At 38.0% G+C, this 19191-nt stretch overlaps 1 long non-coding RNA gene across 1 annotated transcript; it reads left to right on the top strand.

The window, feature by feature from the left end:
- The first annotated feature begins 15020 nt into the window (after positions 1-15020).
- Positions 15021-15976, top strand: LOC132129557 (uncharacterized). Its single transcript, XR_009428540.1, has 2 exons — positions 15021-15221; positions 15325-15976. It is a non-coding gene; the product is annotated as an uncharacterized LOC132129557 (long non-coding RNA).
- Positions 15977-19191: the final 3215 nt, after the last annotated feature.

The following is a 19191-nucleotide window of genomic DNA, read 5'->3' as shown; positions in this document are numbered from 1 at the left end:
CTCACTTGTAAACACTCCGTTGAAAGCAGCAAGCGATGTGTTTGGCTCCGAAGCGAAAGCTTGAGTGCGAGTTGCTCACGCTGCTCGTTATATACAGAAAGCAGGGCATAGCATAACCCAAAAGAAAGAATAAACTTAAATACCTACCAGACGAAGTACTTCTTACAATATCCTAGAACATATGGACAAAAAAGAAAAGATTAGATCCCACAGTGGGAATGGCCCCGATAGGCCTTGAAGAAAAGCCACAAAGGCTGCGGAGAAAAGGCCTAGATAGGCCACAAATGGAACCATAGTGAGAAAGCCAAGAGGCTGTACAATGAAATGCCTCAGTAGGCACAGAGAGGAAGGCCATGTAATTAGACCATAGTGGGGAACACCACAAGATAGGTAACAGAGGGGTAGGCCACGAAAGAACGGCCACAGAAAGAAAGGCTAAGTTAAGTCGCAGTAAACCATAGAGGTTGTTGGCAGTAATATTAATGGGTATTGTACAACTACCTGAAATTGCATATGGATTACCTTGAGGACATCTTGATATTATTTGTAGAACCTTTGAGATGGTTTGTGGTTTAGGTCTAATGTAGGATTCAAATGAGAGACCATGAGAGAAAGGCTAAAGAAGGCTGTAGAGTGGATAGCCACTAAAAGCTGTGACGGAAGGCCACGAAAGGCGGTGAAAGAGTACAAACCCGATTCCAAAAAAGTTGGGACACTGTACAAATTGTGAGTAAAAAAAGGAATGGAATAATAAATAAATAATAATAAAAAAGGAATAATTTACATATCTCATAAACTTATATTTTATTCACAATAGAATATAGATAACATACAGTATCAATTGTTGAAAGTGAGACATTTTGAAATGTCATGCCAAATATTTGCTCATGATTGGGTATAAAAAGAGCCTTTCTCTCAGAAGTCAAGTTGGGCAGAGGGTCACCAATTCCCCCAATGCTGCGGTGAAAAATAGTGGATCACTATCAGAAAGGAGTTCCTCTGAGAAAAATTGCCAAAGAGTTTGAAGTTATCATCATCTACAGTGCATAATTCCAGCCAAAGATTCAGAGAATCTGGAACATTCTCTGTGCGTAAGGATCAAGGCCAGAAAACCATACTGGATGCCCATGATCTTCGGCCCCTTAGACGGCACTGCATCACATACAGGAATGCTACTGTAATGGAAATCACAACATGGGCTCAGTAATACTTCCAGAAAACATTGTCTGTGAACACAATCCACCGTGCCATTCACCGTTGCCGGCTAAAACTCTATAGGTCAAAAAAGAAGCCATATCTAAACATGATCCAGAAGCGCAGACATTTTCTCTGGATATTTTTCCATTAAAATTATACATTTTCTCAGTTTAAACATTTGATATTTCATCTATGTTGTATTCTGAATAAAATATTTAAATTTGAAACTGCCACATCATTGCATTCTGTTTTTATTCACAATTTGTACAGTGTCCTAAATTTTTTGGAATTGTGTTTGTAGATGTAATGACTGTGTGTGACACCACGACCATTATTTGCTTAATTTACCTTAAACATACATATTACATACACATTTACAATCTTATGACAGGTCACATTATGCCATTTAAGACAAAGACTACATAGTTCATGTAATGAGAAAAGCCATCACAGGCCAATTTTGTAAAGGACAATAATAGACCGTTATGTAAACAATAATAGTCACTTACCTGATGGTCACAATAGGCCAAATTGAACAAAGCCTGTGAGTAATGTGAACACTCGATAGGCCATGTAAAGTGAAGGCCCAATGGGCTGCAATTACAATGATAGCCTTTGTATGTTTCTATAAACTATGTGAAATCCCTGTGTGTAAATCACCATGATAGCCCATTGTATGTGAAAAGCGATGATAGACTGGACATGAGGACATGTGAGAAATAACCTACTCCAGTAGTTTACCAAGAATATCATACTGTACCTTGAGTATTATGTGAAATAGTTTAGAGTCTGACATTGACAGAACTCAGATGGAGAGGACAATCATGTACATAGCAGCTTGATAGCAGATTATGGAATTCTAAACCACCACATAGTGTTAGAGGCCATTAGTTTAGGTCAAATGATAGAGGTAGTATTCTAACAGCAATTTAAGAGCATATACATAAACATTATTTAGGTTAGACTGCGGTGCACGCTTGATAGAACTCCATCTAACTGCCAGAACCCACAGAGGAAACCTATCCCCTAAAAATAGAAAATGAGCCAGTTCAGCATGAGAGAGCATAAGTAGAAGATATACTCAAATATGATATGATATGTGAAGGCCACGATAGGTCGAACTTCAAAAACAGAAATGGACAAACTTACCTGATGACCACCATAGCGGAGTTATGCAAAGTGCCACAATAGTCCTTGTAATGTGAAGGCCACAACAGCCGAGTAAGACCGAAGCCAACAGGTATGAGGAAACAGAATGAACCACCACTAGCAGATGCTAAATTAAACAAGCCTTGATTATAGCTTAAAGAGTCCTGCTGAGCATTTAACCAAATTCTACCTAGAATTAGAATGGGAAAATGACCTTGTAACATCAGCTTGATAGAGACTGAGTTCATAATAGCACCAGTCCAAAAGAGTCACCTGTGTAAAGATGTGGTTAGAGCCACGGTTCTCTGCATCTGTAGCCATGGAATCTAAATGACTGCATTGTAATGGAACGCCAATATTAGTAAAATGATCGAATATGGTAGTAAATTTTTATGCAGAAAGTGCAAAAACACATAAGCATAAATATTGAAACTGTAAAACAGAACTATTCTCAGGTTTAACTCCCACAAAAGCATGATAGCACCTTGTCTCAGATGGGCACAGGGACAAGACAGCAGCAACCAGTTTAGTCATCTGCACAATGTGACTGCTGCAGAATTGAACTGCTGGTTTCGTCTGGCCAGAGGAGAACTGGCCCCCCGACAGAGTCTGGTTTTTCTTCCATTCTGTCACCGATGGAGTTTTGGTTCCTTGCCGCCTTTGCTTGCTTAGCTGGGGACACTTAATTTTAAAGCAGTATCGTTGACTGGATTGCACAGATACTATTTAAATTGAACGGAGCTGGATAATAACATCAGTGAATTAAATGGTGAACTGCCTTTAACTGAAAAAATTGTGTTTACTATTGTAATTTTGCCTTATTTAACACCATTTTCCTAATTACTGCTGTACAGTTGCTTTGAGAATCTGTACTGTTAAGTGCCATATAAATAAAAGTGACTCGATAGACTCTGCAGACAAGACTCCAAGACACCCGACGAATGAACCTTCAAAAGAAACCAGATTGAATGAAATACAAGTTATAGAAATATTAGGAATGTATGGAACTAGGAAAAAGATAGGAAAATAAATATTGATACATTACCCTTGCAGAAGATAATAAAACTATACATTTAACAATGACGCCTTACTAGCTAATAAACTCAGTAGCTATTGAACCCTGTAAAACCATAAAGAAAGCCCTTACACAAAGAGTTTTGCATGACTTTAAAGCAGAGCGAGCATAATGTCCAGGACATTAAAGTCATGGGACACAAACTAAATTTCAACAGAATTGTGGAAATTATAACCTCAAAGTCCAAACACTGACGAGGTTTAGGAGGAAATCCTGAGAGGTAGTCCTTGACGAGTACAAGTTCCAAGATAGAATACACACACAGAAAAAGAGAGCGCCAGCTAGTTATTTATCAGAGCAAACAAATGCCACATACAGTAGCTAAGTTAGAGCTAATTGCCTTAAATCTAATATGTCCTGAAAATAGTAAAAGAAAACTGTCAGGGTTCTGCCCTGGCAGCTGTGTCTATTTTGTCTTTGTTTAGTGTTTCTCTGTTTTCCCTGTGTATGACCACATGGCTTTGTCTCCGTTTATGTTGGCCATGTGCTCCTTTCGTCCTGCCACCTTGTTTCACATTACCACGCCCCCTTGTTTAGTCCTTGTTTGGTGCTCATTAAAGGGGTGGTTCGGGATTTTTGACATCGGACCTCATTTTTAGGTCAGCCTGTTTGTTATTCATCAGTGGAGACATTTTTTTTTTTAAATTATCCAGTCCTTATATTTGGATAGTTGGCCGATGCTAGGCTAGCGCGAGTCAATGGATATATGTTAGCCAGCCATTAAAAACCGTTTTACCCACTCCACAGTGCACCAAACGCAAATCAATTATAACACTAGAACTGTTTTTACTAAAAACTAAACTAAAACTGAAACTGTTTTTAATGGCTGGCTAACATATACCCATTGACTCGCACTAGCCTAGCATCGGCTATCTATCCAAATATAAAGACTGGATAATTAAAAAAAAAAATGTCTCCACTGATGAATAACAACCAGGCTGACTTAAAAATGAGGTCCGATGTCAAAAATCCCGAACCACCCCTTTAATTGATTGTTTTCACCTTGTGTTTGTGTGCTTTCCTTCCTATTTATTGTGCTCATTTCCCTCATGTGGTTGCTGGTTCGTTTTGTACGTGAGTTAGTGTTTGCTTAGCTTGCTAGCTGATCTATACTATAGAGTCTTTCCTTGTCTGTTAAAGTCTGGTATTTATTAGTTTAAGTTTATCTTGTCATTGTTTATTCTAGTCTAGTTTAAGTGTTTCTTTTTGTTTGGATCTCATTTTTATTTTCTCGTGAGTTTGACTTGTTCTTTAAAGTATTTATTTTCCCCTTTGAGTTATTTTCTTGGTTAGTTTTTCCAGTTATTTCTAGAACTTTTTGTATTTGTTTCTTTACCTTTTTAGTTTACTTTAGTTAGTTAGCTTTGGTGATTTCCCTAGTTTATCTTGTTTCTAGGTCATAGCATTCTTGTCAGATTTTTGCCCTTGTTTTTGTTGTTATTATTATTATTATTATTATTATTATTATTATTTTTCTCTTGTTGTCTTAAGTCTTGTCTAGTGTTTTGTGAGTTCTGTCTGTTCCTGTCTTGCCTGCTGCTTTCTCCCTGGCCACTGGGTCTCCCCGCCTGGAGGTCTGACGTGTGTGGCTTCACCTCCATAGCCAAGTGCCCTTGGTTCCTGGTGCTGTGGTCTGGTCCCTTGCACAGCCTCCTCTACAGTCCTGCACTCGGTTGTCACCCAGGGCCCCCCTCAGCGGTCATCCCCCCCATCTGCCTGCTCAATTGTTGTATGCCCTATCCTACTGTCTGGACTGTTCAAGCCACTCCCCCCTATCGTGCTTTGTCTAAATTGTCAATAAAAGTCCCTTGTTCATTCTGCATCTGGGTCCTCTCCCTCACCCTGACAAAAACAGATTAGACAAAAATATGATACAATTCTTAGTCAATATATTGTGCATTGAGAAAACTTAAGCATTTGAGCATTGCAAGAAAACGTGTCCATTTACATTCTTGCTCTTATTCAGAGAACGCTCATGCAGAAATAGACATCCAGACATCCCGTTTACATATTTAAAGGATTTGCCACTGATGATTCAAACATGAGTTTTGAGCAGTGTAGAGTAGCACGTTGTTTGTAATTTTTTCGGTCACAAAAGCAGACAGGGTTTTATATTTACGTGATGCAATATGCAACCCAACGTGTAATTAAGACACTATAAGTCATTATAATCAGTAATTATGTTCCCCTAATGTTTTTTATTGTTTTTGTCCTGTGCACCAGTGTTCTGACTGGTACATTCCATAACAGTATGGTGAGGGGTGTAACATTTCCATCACACGCTTGAGGCAATCGGCCAATCACAACCACTGGATAGCTGGCCAATCAGAGCACACCTTGCTTTTCAGACCGATGAGCTTTGTAAAAAAACGACATGTTTCAGAAAGTATAAAATAATGTACAGTATGTGGAAAATGTGTTTTTCTTTTACCTTAAACCGCATAAACACATTTCATTACACCATCCATCCATCCATCTTCTTCCGCTTATCCGGGGCCGGGTCGCGGGGGCAGCAGTCTAAGCAGAGAAACCCAGACTTCCCTCTCCCTAGACACTTCCTCCAGCTCTTCTGGGGGGACACCGAGGCGTTCCCAGGCCAGCCGGGAGACATAGTCTCTCCAGCGTGTCCTAGGTCTTCCCTGTGGTCTCTTCCCAGTGGGACGCGCCCGGAACACCTTCCCGGGAAGGCGTCCAGGAGGCATCCGAAACAGATGCCCGAGCCACCTCAGCTGACCCCTCTCGATGTGGAGGAGCAGCGGCTCTACTCTGAGCTCCTCCCGGGTGACTAAGCTTCTCACCCTATCTCTAAGGGATCGCCCAGCCACCCTGCGGAGAAAGCTCATTTCGGCCGTCTGTATCCGGGATCTTGTCCTTTCGGTCATGACCCAAAGCTCATGACCATAGGTGAGAGTAGGAACGTAGATTGACCGGTAAATCGAGAGCTTCGCCTTGCGGCTCAGCTCTTTCTTCACCACGACAGACCGGTACATCGACCGCATTACTGCAGAAGCTGCACCGATCCGTCTGTCAATCTCCCGTTCCATCCTTCCCTCACTCGTGAACAAGACCCCAAGATACTTAAACTCCTCCACTTGAGGCAGGAACTCTCCACCAACCTGAATTTCATTACATCAAATATACAAAATAATGTTCTTTTTAGCAACATCACATGATTTTGGCATCGCACATTGACAGTGGGAATCCTTGATTGTCAATAGAAAGGTTAAATAAACTAAGCAAATTGAATTCTGAAGCCATCAGGTCCGGGCGGCTTACTGCTAAGTAAAGATGTGATGGCCTCGAATATTTTGTCTAATGTTATCTCTACATTAATGGCATCTCAATCTGCATCACATAATTTGGAGAGATGTAGTGAATGAAGAAAGTGGCTGTAGTGGCAGTGGAAGTCCAGGTTTCATACAAAACCTCATAATTTTTTTTTAAACATTCATTAATGTCTCCGGGGTTCATCATTAGGGTTCCATCCTATTTCCTAATTTGATTAATAGCTCTATTAGCTTGAATGCTTCTCAGCTGTTGTGCGAGAGGCCTATCTGGTTTGTACCCGAGCTTGAATTGCTTTATTTTTAGCATATTACTAACTTGGTTGGAAATAATTTTATTATACACAAATTTTAATGCTGCACTGTCTTTGAGAACATCAGTGTCCATGGAGGCCGCATGTAAATGTTTAAGTTGATTAAGACAAGATTCCATTACTGACAGGCATGCTTTCCTTTTTTTTAAGCCAGATTCATATGAAATGATGTGTCCCATAATACTTCCTTAAATGTCTTCCACAGCGTTGAATCGGACACTCGCTCTGTATCATTAAACAAATAAGATAGTCATCTAGCAATTCTATGACACGTTGGGAAAAAATTAGAAACAAGGAGTAATGTGTGATTAAATTGGCAGCTATAATTATGCTTTCATTTTACCGAAATGGACATTAGATTATGCTGTTATGTTTAATTATGTTACACATGATGCAACCTTAAAAAATCTGTTCTAGAGTACAAGCTATGAATGTAAGAGAAAAAAGTGTATTCTTATCAGTCAGGTGCTTTAACTTTCAAATAAGTTAATTAATTTGTAAAGGGTGGTGGTGTATTTGGGCAGGTGACCCACACAACGGGTAAGAGTCCTGTCCAAAATTGGGATCTAAAACCAGGTTAAAGTCACCACCAAACAATGAGTCGTCATATTTAAATAGTTGATATATGATTAAAAGGAATTGTTTTGCTGCAATTGGCAACTCCTCTGGCTCTACAAAGTAAATGTGGATTGGAGCACTTGTGAAAACTGGTAACACCTTAGGAGCCCTTGTTCATTATGCTTAATATGTGTCTCTTGCAAAAATATGATATCAGCAGAGATTGACTTCAAATAATAAAAGACTTTAAACCTTTTAACTTGATGCCTCAAACCATCCGGCTGGCCAAGGTAGTGTAGAAGTTTGAGGATTGCATACTACATACCAGTATACCATAGATGAGCCTCAGATTTGTCATGATGACTGTGTGGAACTGGAGTTAATACAATAAACAGGACAATAAACAGGGCAACACTTAATACATAATCATGAAAAGAAGCACCCTCATCAAGAACTCAGCACCCTCCCCATCCCTCTCATCTGCTTCCCCAAACAAAGGGGAGGGGAGATTAAACCAAAACAAACTCCTATATATGAACCATGGAGCTGCAAGGCTGCTTAAGGAGCAATAAGGACACTTATCAGCTGAAACAAACTTAACTGTCTGGTAAAAATGGCTCCTTCTCCACCCTTGGGATTTAAGATTTACAAAACTAGTAATTTCGAACATTTGCACTAAGTCAGCGATAGTTTTTGAACATGTGCACAGCAAAATACCAGAACCATGATCCTGCAGAAGGATACTGTCAAAATAGAGTCAAAAGTCTTGGTCTTAGTGAGCACTCTCACTTACAGGAATCATGGTTTCCCACATCCGAGAACCCGGGTTACCGCTCTGTATAGCAGCATATGAACAAGAGAATATTCACTTACAGGCTCCATATGCTTAGAGCAGCTGTGAATACTGTCCAGATCAAGTATACGCGCATGATGGGGCATGCTTCGGCATTCCCAACTGAATTAAAGATTCTCTTTGTCCAATCCGTGAGTGACAATAAGACAAACGGGGAACAGCAGTCTATTTCTGCCTCCTTTAATTTATTTTTAACTCCAATAAAGTTGCGATGCTGTGACAACACCTCCACTGTCAAATCAGGATAAATATAGATCTGCATATGCTCAAATTGTGGGGTGATTGTTACCTCAGGATTAGGTCGTTAAAGGGGTAATGGTGGATTCATGTCCATTTCCTACTTTCTCATGTAGCTCCGTAAATTTTTCACTCAACTTAACATAAAATATAATCATGTGTCACGCAGGGATATCTGGGACTGTATTCTTCAGTTTTTCATAGTAATTTATAGTGCAATTCATAGTTGTAAAACATTTGTAAAGAAAACAAATTTGAAAGGTGTTCACTGAGACAAGATAGAGTTAGAATGATTTATTGTCATTGTACACAAAGTACAATGAAATTGCAGAACTTCTGTGTAAAGTGCTTAGGTGCATAATAAACAGAAAAGAGGCAAAAGATTATCTTATTTATAATACAGAGAGATGTACAAGTAAAATATATTTAAACTAGGACTAAGAGAATAAAGAGAATGGAATAGAAAAAAATGCTTGTATATAAAAAAGGGTGGGGTCAGTGCATGAGTGTGTTCAGTGTAATTATTGCTCTGGGAAAGAAGCTGTCCTTAAGTCTGTTTGTCCATGATCTGATGCATCTGTAGCGCCTGATGGAGCATCAAATCACAGACGAACAGACTTAAGGGCAGCTTTCAGAAGGACTGAACCTGTAATACCTCTTGCATGTCTAAAATGCTGCTGTAGCCTACATTAAAAAAGAAAAAAAAACTGTATACGTATTGGTAAAAAAACATATCTTTTAGGTGTACAGAGCAACTGTAAGAACCCCGTATGCCTTGTGCTTCAGTTTATTTGGTGGAAAGACACACTGTTCCAGTGCTACTCATCTTGCATGATCACTGAGAAATAAGTATGCCTTTAGGCAAAACTGGCCTCAAATTTTCACACAGCTTTGAACCCAGTTATCTGAAAGTTAGTTATTTGAAGAGCAGGTTGCTTTCAATAAAGACTTTGTACCAAAAGAATTTGCTACATAAATAATAGATTCATTGTTAGACTGACACAAAACAATATGGCATAGCGCATACATCTATAACAGAGCATGTTTTAGATCCCTGCAATGCCATTCTTCAGGAACTTCCTATTGAACTGCAGAGCTGAAAGCTACATGTATAATACATGAATTCTCTGCTTTTCTGTTTGATTCTCAGCTTTCACTTGTTCAATGTCCAATTTGAGAGTTTTTTTGTTTGTTAAAGGTTATACATTGTATGTTAAAATAACCTTTTTTAATTTTATCAAAGGATAACAAATTAATGCTGTAAAGGAAGCAAAAAGTGGGTGCATGGAAGAATATTAGTTATTTTGAGCTTTTTTTTAGGGAATTAAAGGTAAGGTTGTTGTGCCCCCTCCTGGAGTGACTTGGATAGCACATCCCATTATTACAAATAAACTCACTGGCAACTTTCTTAGGAAAACCTGTTCAATTGCTTGTTAATGCAAATGGAAAAAAGTTATCTGAGTCTCCATTTCTGCTGCGACATTGGGTTGATAGTGTCAGGGACAATATGAAAGCATGGATCCTTCTTGTCTTGTTTCAGTGGTTCAAGATGATGGTGGTGCTGGTGTAATGGTGTGGGGGAATGTTTTCTTGGCACATTTAGGGCCACTTAATGCCAACTGAGCATCATTTAATCACCACAGCCTACCTGAGTTTTGTTGATGACTCACCTCTATAACCACATTGTACCCATCTTGTAATGGCTATTTCCAGCAGTATAACTTGCCACCATATCACAAAGCTCAAACCACCTCAGGCTGTTTTTTTTGAACATGAAAACTAGTTCACTATACTCAAATGGTCTCCATAGTCATCATTTCAATCCAATAGGGCACCTGTGTATTTTTGTAAATAATGCACAACTAGTCTGCATGTGACCTGTTATTTCACCCTCCACTCTCCTCTGAACTCTTCCCTCACATGAATGTGTTCTCTTTATTAAAGGTCCAACTGAAGGAAGACCAGATTTCACCAAAAAAGTAACCTAATCTAATAAATAAAGCAACCCCAGTTGTTCTGCTTTAGATAAGATATAGTAAATGCAATTTATTATGAATGAAAGTAAATATTAAATAAAAACAAAATTGATTCATAATATTTAAAATTAAATCAAAAAAATTTATGCATTTAGCAGACGCCTTTATCCAAAGCGACTTACAGTGCATTCAGGTTAACAGTTTTTACCTAACATGTGTTCCCTGGGAATCGAACCCATAACCTTGCACTGCTAACGCAATGCTCTACCACTTGAGCCACCGGAACAAAAATTAAACAAAAATAATTCATTTTTAATTCAATTTGAATGATATTTTATGTTAAATTAGCACTACTGGTGGGCTTAAGTGGCTGAAGCCTTAAACACAAGCCTTGTACATGTCATTAATGAGTTCTCATCAGTTGACTTTATTCCTAAATGAAGCTGCAGTTTTTAATGAATGACTCCACTCATTATACAGTGGCTTGCCAGAGATGATGTTGTGGAGTAAAAGGTAGGCTACTGCTGCCATCAGAGCAAGTGTCATTGCTGCACTCCTGCCCTCCTCGGATGGGCTCATTTCCCGAGTTGTGCTTTTAAGTCAGAATGTGAAAACATCATAGACACTAACGTTACTTCAAAGATGCGTTGGATTTGTATTATTAGAGCTTTCCAACTTGCATTCATGTGCATTTTCTTGGTCAGGAAATTACTTTTCACATACAGTGCCGGCCAAACCCCTATTTCATTGTGTACTGGGCTATCAACCTCCACTATTCCGCTGGTCAGGAGAATCTACCAAGCTACCTGCTATGAATGTGAAAACATCAAGAATGAGGCACAGAAGCCAACAGAAAGAACAGGCTGATTATTCCCACTAACATTTGAGGTTCGTATCTGCCACCTACTGTGCTGGAGTGTGGACCAGAAACATATACTTATCAGAAGAGAATTTTTTTTTTTTTTTTTTCTATACAAAAATAAATAAATAAAAATAAAATAAACCCAAGCAATTCAATTATTTTCATTAAACCAGTTTCTTTCAAAAAATAAACAAAGCTTTATTTATCTGATCTCCAAATTTAAATAGATTTTTAAGATTTACTATGTTCACTTCATATTTCTGTAATTCATATTTTAATTTTATCCTTTGATTTTCGTATTTGACATATTGATTAATCACGTTTCTGGCGGGCCTTCATAATATTATTTCTTATTTTTGCTTTACTTTCACCTTTACTAAATGCTACTTCCACACATCTGTCATGTTTCAAAACTTGCTTAGCCAACGTGTCTGCAGCTTCATTCCCCTTAATCCCCCTATGAGCTGGAATCCACAGAAGTCTGATTTCTTTTTTATATGCTGAAGTCTGAACAATATTTCATAAACAATATCAGGTCTGTTATAAGACTGTAGAGACATCAGTCTTGATAAGCTATCTGAACATATCACAACCTAGACAATTTAATTTTGTTCTACCCTCTGTTAACATCTCAACAGTAAACACTGTTAGATGATCAGAAGTTCTTTCTTAAATACTTATCTTCAACTCTGGAATAATGAACGCAAAACCAGTAAGACCACTCTTAGGCTTTAAAAGATCTATATATAGAACTTAATCTGTCATCTACTATTTCTGCCTAGTTACCTTTCCCTTTAAGTCTTTTTACTTCCTCTTGTAAATATAGACCTAAAATTAGTGGTGGAAACAATCAATGTGGTGTGATTGGATAAAGGACAGTAGGACTTTACATTCTTTTTCGTAAATCCATTTAGATTGCTATTTTACTAGATGCCCAAATACACCATTCTACCTTTGCCTTTGTACTTTACCAACATGTGTTTATATACTTTACTGTAGGGTGCCTTCTTTCATTATGAACTTTTAGGTTTGCCCAATAATTCATCATCAACTGTTTGAAACTTCAATTTAGAGGTAGCTCACCCATCTCGACTTGAACCGCACAAACTGGAGAGGTCCTTATGGCCCCCAACAAATTCTTAGTGCTTGATTTTTAATAACTTCTAGTTTCTTTAATGATGTTTTTGATGCTGATCTTAACACTATGCTTCCATACTCTATCATTGGTTTTATTAAAGCAACATATAAATCTCTAGTTTCTAACTCTCTCTAATGCATGGCTTTACTTATAGGTCCCCTGAAGTGCCTTGAAACAAGCAGTGTTACTCTATGTGGTGACATAATTTCAGTTGAAACAGGAAGAGAGGGCAGGACATATCGAGCAGCCCTGCCCTCTTTTTAAAATAGCCAATAACGTTTTGTTTATATCTGCTCAGGCCAGAGCTGTTGAGCTCGGTAAAGCCACATTTGACAGCCACAATCTAATAGATTACCCCCTAGATTCAATATGAAACTCTTAGTAAAACAAAATAGTGGTCATAATCATTCTGAGGCGGTGTAGTTGCAAAAGTTTTTAATAAATGCTGACTTTTGATATATTTTGAAATATGACCCACTCAGTGCTTTTGCGGAGCCAAAGTCCAGATGTGCGCTGCTGCGGATAGCATGAAATCAGACCTCATTTGCACCAATCAAAAGCATATTTACATCTGAATCATTCCCTATCACCTACAACTACGAGGCATTTACTGTACAGGAAATACTACACTTTGAACAAGTGACCGATCTCAGCCAGCGCTTCAGCGTCTATAGTTATAGTGCAGGAGGAGGGAGCTTCAGATTCTAGAGAGCATTTGATTGGTCAGAAGCTTTGATGAGAAGATGAAGTATAATGTGTGATCAACATCATTGAGCCATTTTGGCAGAAAAGATGGGCTGCAAGTTTTGAATGCTTTTTTCTTCTAAATGCGAATTTTGTCACTGTTTGGATCATACTGTCTTATAGATAACCTTAAGACTAGCATATTGATGCTAACACCCCAAAAAAATATATAATTTTGATTTCATGGAGACATTAAGGAAACCTAAATCACTCTAGCATCCCTAGTGGTAAGGAAAAAAACTGCCCACAAAATTCTTATTAACAGGCTCATGTTTGGCACACACTGTGCCATCGTAGTATTAATGTTAGAAGTCCCATAATATGGGGGGGGGGTTCACAGAGAGTGAAAAATCTAAATCTGTGGACCTCACCTGGGCAAGCCCGCACTGGGCCTGTTTAAGTTTGATGTGGGCTGGCCCTATCCCACTGTGCATGCAAAATGCCAGCATGCCCCGCAAGGAAATGTTTGCAGGGTTATCAGATGGAGACTTCAAAGACAAAAAGTAGGAACCACTGATCCATAGTGTCTAAAGTAGCATTAAAGAATAGACACAGAGATACAACCAGTCAGACACAAGCAAGCTGCATAATCTGTTGCAACTTGCAGCCAAAGAAGTGAATAACATTTCTCTGCAAAGTTTCAACAAATGGTTTGACAGAAGTTTAGCATGAGACTTAGCATGACTTAGCATGAGATCAAAGATCCATTTACAGGAAACTGCCCATTTTAGGCACTAACTTGCAACAAATTATTTGCATTTCTCATGTAATTTCCGCTCATTTCTGTTTGAAACCTGCCACTATCAATCATTTAAATATAATTGAAAAACAACAAGAAAACATTTAGACCCCCTCTGTCATACTATTATAGATCCAAATTGCCAGTTGCCTATTTTATTTACATATTTTTATTTTATATATATATATATATATATATATATAGCCTAAAGCCAACATGTAACCTTTTTTAAGCAAAAATCAACTGCTCATATAACTCATAATAATAATTTTCTTATGGATGGGATCCTTTTTCAGCCTGGTCATTTTCTTTCCAGTCTGTTCCTTCCACAAAGCAGACAGGAGACATGAAAAAAAGATCATCAAATACAGTTTATAAATTTTATCTCAACCCCCCCCCCCCCCCCCCCCCCCACCCCCATTACTATTTTTCCCCACCCTACACCCCTGCCTAGTGTTCTAAAATGAGAGTTAAAAACCCATTTTCACTCTCCCTATACATAGATCAATATATATGTATAAACCACAACTTCCCTATTATGAAATGGAAGGTAATCTTGTAATGGTTAACGAATGCTTTTCTTAAATATCCACTTCACTTTGAGTAAGCTGTTGTTTACTGGATGGGGAGAGTGAAAATGCCTTTAGATTAGTTAGTTTGGACCGTTATTAGAACTTTCTCTTTATATCAATATATAGAAATGTATACTATCAGCTGAAAACGTAGAGATATAGTCCTGACTTTCAGTTTTCCAGACATCAATTCAGGATACTAGGCACAGCTTGATAAGTAACCTGATATGATATGAGTACTGATATGATGAAAAAATTGTTACCCCAACCTTCTTCATGCTTTTTTTTCCTCTCTCTCTCTTTCTCTTACAGCAGCCCACCCTATTTAAACCAGTGCCTCGACCCACCCTGCACTGAATCTGAAACTGAAGCTTGTCCTGTTTGGAAACCAGATCGAAGGAGCTTGGAAAAATGCATACATCCCGCAGTAATGAGCCAACATATCTTGCCTGGTCCATCTTCAACACTTTTTGTTGCTGTTTGCCACTTGGAGTTGCAGCAATCATCTACTCATGCAGAGTAGGTCACTTCAAGTTTATTTTATTTACAGATCTTATAAATAATATTCTGTACTTTATTCTTAATAATTATTATAATAATATTATTATTATTTTTATTGTAGGTAGACAATGCTAATTCACTTGGAGATGCTGGAAGAGCTCAAGAGACCTCTAGGATTGCAAAGAACCTGAATATTGCTTCACTGGTGTTGGGACTGATTGGTTTAATTATGGTGATTGCAATGTTGGTGATTAAATACAAAATGTAAGCAGCATATCTGTATGCTTGTGCTTGGATTTTCTTCTTGTTGTTTTTCTTTTATTTGGTCCTTGCTTTTCAACCAAAATTGCAAGCTATGAACTGCACCGCTCAACTCTAGAGATGATGAAAACCAGCTGGGGTTTGAAAATCAAAAAACAATGATAGCCGCACAAAGTTGCTGTTATTTTGGGGGTTTATGCAATGTTCAGAAGCTAAAGAGCTACAGAAATATAAATTAGATTTGTTAATTAAAAAAATATATATTTTTAAAAATATAAAAACCCAAGTTTGAAACTTTTTTAATAGCTTTTTTGTATATATAATTTCCTTTATGTTAAATCCTTTTTTATTTTATTTTTCCCATAAGTACAATGTTCATGTGAATGTTTTATGCCAAATGATGTGATGAAATCTCTTTCAGTGCGATTCAGTGCAATGAATGCAAAGTACTTTAATCGCACAGCTAATATATTAAACATTTACATGGAAAATGTAACTGGCAAATGGCTTGTGTAATGTTTTTCTGCATTTATGTATTCATGGTTTTCTCCATTTATGTTTATATATTACATATGAGTTTTATACTCAAGTCTGTATTTTTTAACATCACTACATCAACTTATTAAATGTAATTTCATCCTTAAAAATAGTCTCTTTGTCTTACGTTTTCAGAGAAACTTAATATGTGGATATGAGATCACAGGTCAAATAGTTTTGGTAGCTCTGGTAAGCAACAACTTGTAACAGACTTGATTTTCTGCCATCAATAGAGAGAAAGAATTTCTATGTGAATGGATGTAAGGGAGGGGCATATTTCATGTCAGGGGGTGGGAGATGGTGGGGGGATGGGGTGGTCTTTCAGTGAACAGTCCTTTTTTCATAGTGTGAAGAACATTTTTTAATCTGAATAATATTTTTCCACTTTAAAGGGGTCATATGATGCTACTAAAAAGAAAATTATTAGGTGTATTTGGTGTAATAAAATGTGTTTATGCGGTTTAAGGTAAAAACATTTCTTCATACTGTACATTATTGTTTCTCCTCTATGCCCCGCTTTCTGAAATGCATAGATTTTTACAAGGCTCCTCGGTCTTAAATGTGAGGTGTGCTCTGATTGGCCAGTTATCCAGTGCGTCGTGATTGGCCGAATACCTCAGTGTGACGGAAATGTTACTCCCCTTAACATATTGTGATGCCCTGTCCGGCCAAAGCAATGAGACATAAACATAAAACCCATTATAAACATGATATAAACATAAACATTTCTAGTCATGCCTTCTTTTGGAAGGCCAAACAAAGTAGTTTCGCTTTCTCAACGAAACAGCGTCACACACCTTGGCGTGGAAGTAAGCGTAGGCCAGAGAGCCTCAGATTTAGGCCGAAGCCCCGCCCTGGCCTGAGACACTCAAGCCCTAGCCTGGCCCGGTGTCCTGACATTTTATCCTACCCATCAGATTATCCTACCTGGGTTTACTACTGAATATTTTATCACTTTGCCATTGCATACAAAATGTAAATATTATGCAAATCTTCCCACATAGTGACGTAGAGATGTGTGGAGCGTGTTAGAACGAGCCGTTTAAGCGAGGTGTGGATGAGTTTTAACTTTTATAAAGAATACCTCTTTGGATTTGAGACTTTAGTCTTTGCAACTTTACAGATCTTCTTTATGCACCAAGAGCTTGTAACACTCCAAAGAGAAAGGAAAAATTGAAATCACCTCATATGACACCTTTAAAGAAATTTTGCGCAATGGAAAGTTTTGAAGGATGTTAAAGGTTCTTCGTGGAAACATAGATGCCGGTAAATAACCTTTATTTTTAAAATTGGCAAGATTTGCTTGATAAACTCAGAACATCATCTAAAAGTCAGTCCCTTAACAATTTTTTGGTCCAAAAGCCATTAAACAAATTTTTTTTTGTCTTTATACATTGTTAAATTAAAAAGTTACATAACCTCACCTTCCAAAATATCCTCTTACATTTATGTAATGCTATTGGATTTCCATGAGAATGGGGAATGTCTGCTTCTTTAGGATTGTAACGAATTCCTTACAATCCCAAAGCTGTTCCAGATGTCTATCATATTCCAACATACTTTAAAGGGGCCATACGTGCACAGCTCTCAACAGTGTCACTGCACAAGCCAGCCTGGAACATGGGGGGGGGGGGGGGGCGTCCACAAAGCACACTTTCTCAACATCTCTCATCTCAACCAGGCTGAGCAAGAGATGGCACTCCTGTACCACCAGAGTGGATATCACCTTCCTGGTGAAGTGAATATCACCACCTGGTAAAGTCAGTTGCCATCAACCACAGCTCCTGCATCAACCTTGTATGTTTTCTTAATCATTATATAGGAAGTTGCGCAGACATACAGAGAGCTGCATTTTATGATAAGTCTACAGTATAACAAAATCTGAAATAAAAAAAGGGATAAAAATTCTGGATGCAGTATAGTAAATAAGAAACTGTAGTCAGAAATATGCTAAAGAAGATCCTACATGTAAGGATTATTTTGTGATAACAACTGAGTGGATGTATTTCTGATGCAAACAGAAATTTAACAAATGGGTACCAAGCACATACAGTGAGATGGTTTTTATTCCAAAACAATTCTTTGCTGGGTGATTAAATGATTGACTTTTTGCCAAGACTAAGTTCAAGCAAGATAAACAGTTAAGGGTAAATGTAGTCATCTTGTTTATTGCATTTGCATTTGCATTTTGATTTGCAAATGGGGGTGTGTCTTTTTAAGACTTAAATGTAAACACCCAATAATATGAGTTGGTAACATCTTTGCATATGAAATGAGCATTGCATGTGGAAAATGTTTACTACAGTACATTAGGGGCATTATTGATTATAATGGGAGTTTTGGTGAAAGTCCTAAACAATCACTGATAAGTTTGTGTTATGTGATTGATACCTCCAGCAATTATTAAAAAAAAGGCAGGCTTCTTTGATCGCAATTATAAAATAACAGAGTGCAAAGGTGGGAGGAACATTAAACATGTAAAGCATGCTACAACCCTCCTCACTGTGAGCGATGTTTTTTTCATTTTCTGTCTTGGTACGAAAGTCACCACCATGGGGTGCTGGGTAGGTGACACAGGTTATGTGGGATGATAGTTGTCACCGGGCACACCTGCGTTTGTTAACATCTGCATCACCAACTCTCGTAACACTGTTCAGTGATTGTGGCACTTTCCATAGGGACCCCATACATCAGTGTTGACGTAACATCGAATGTGACTGACTGAAAGGGCCACAACCTTGGGCTGCACCATTCAATGGCCGGGAAGTAGTCTCGAGTCGAGTATGAGTGTATATAGAAGAGATGCTAGGAATGCAAATTCCACTCACTGATGTTCATATGCTTGTTTTTTACTACTCAGATCGAAAACATCTCTGTTCTTTCCTCCAGGGAATAAAAGTTATATACGTATTACGAAACCTAGACATTCTTCATAAAACCTTATAGAAAGGGTTCTATTTAGCACCAAAATGGTGCTGCTTTTACTACAAGCTGAAGAACACTTATTTGATACTGTTTTAGAATAAAAAGTACAGAACTCAGTCACTAATAAATTTGTGTTGTGTGATTGACAGCTCCAGCAATTATAAACAAAGGCAGGCTTCTCTGATCGCAATGACAATTTAATAAACAGAGTGCAAAGGTGGCACAGAGGCACTTCTGAAGTGACATTTAGGTGTCTTTAAACATAATGT

The sequence above is a fragment of the Carassius carassius genome, chromosome 4, assembly GCF_963082965.1.
Source record: "Carassius carassius chromosome 4, fCarCar2.1, whole genome shotgun sequence".
NCBI lineage: Eukaryota > Metazoa > Chordata > Actinopteri > Cypriniformes > Cyprinidae > Carassius > Carassius carassius.
This window is presented reverse-complemented; position numbering and strand designations above follow the sequence as displayed.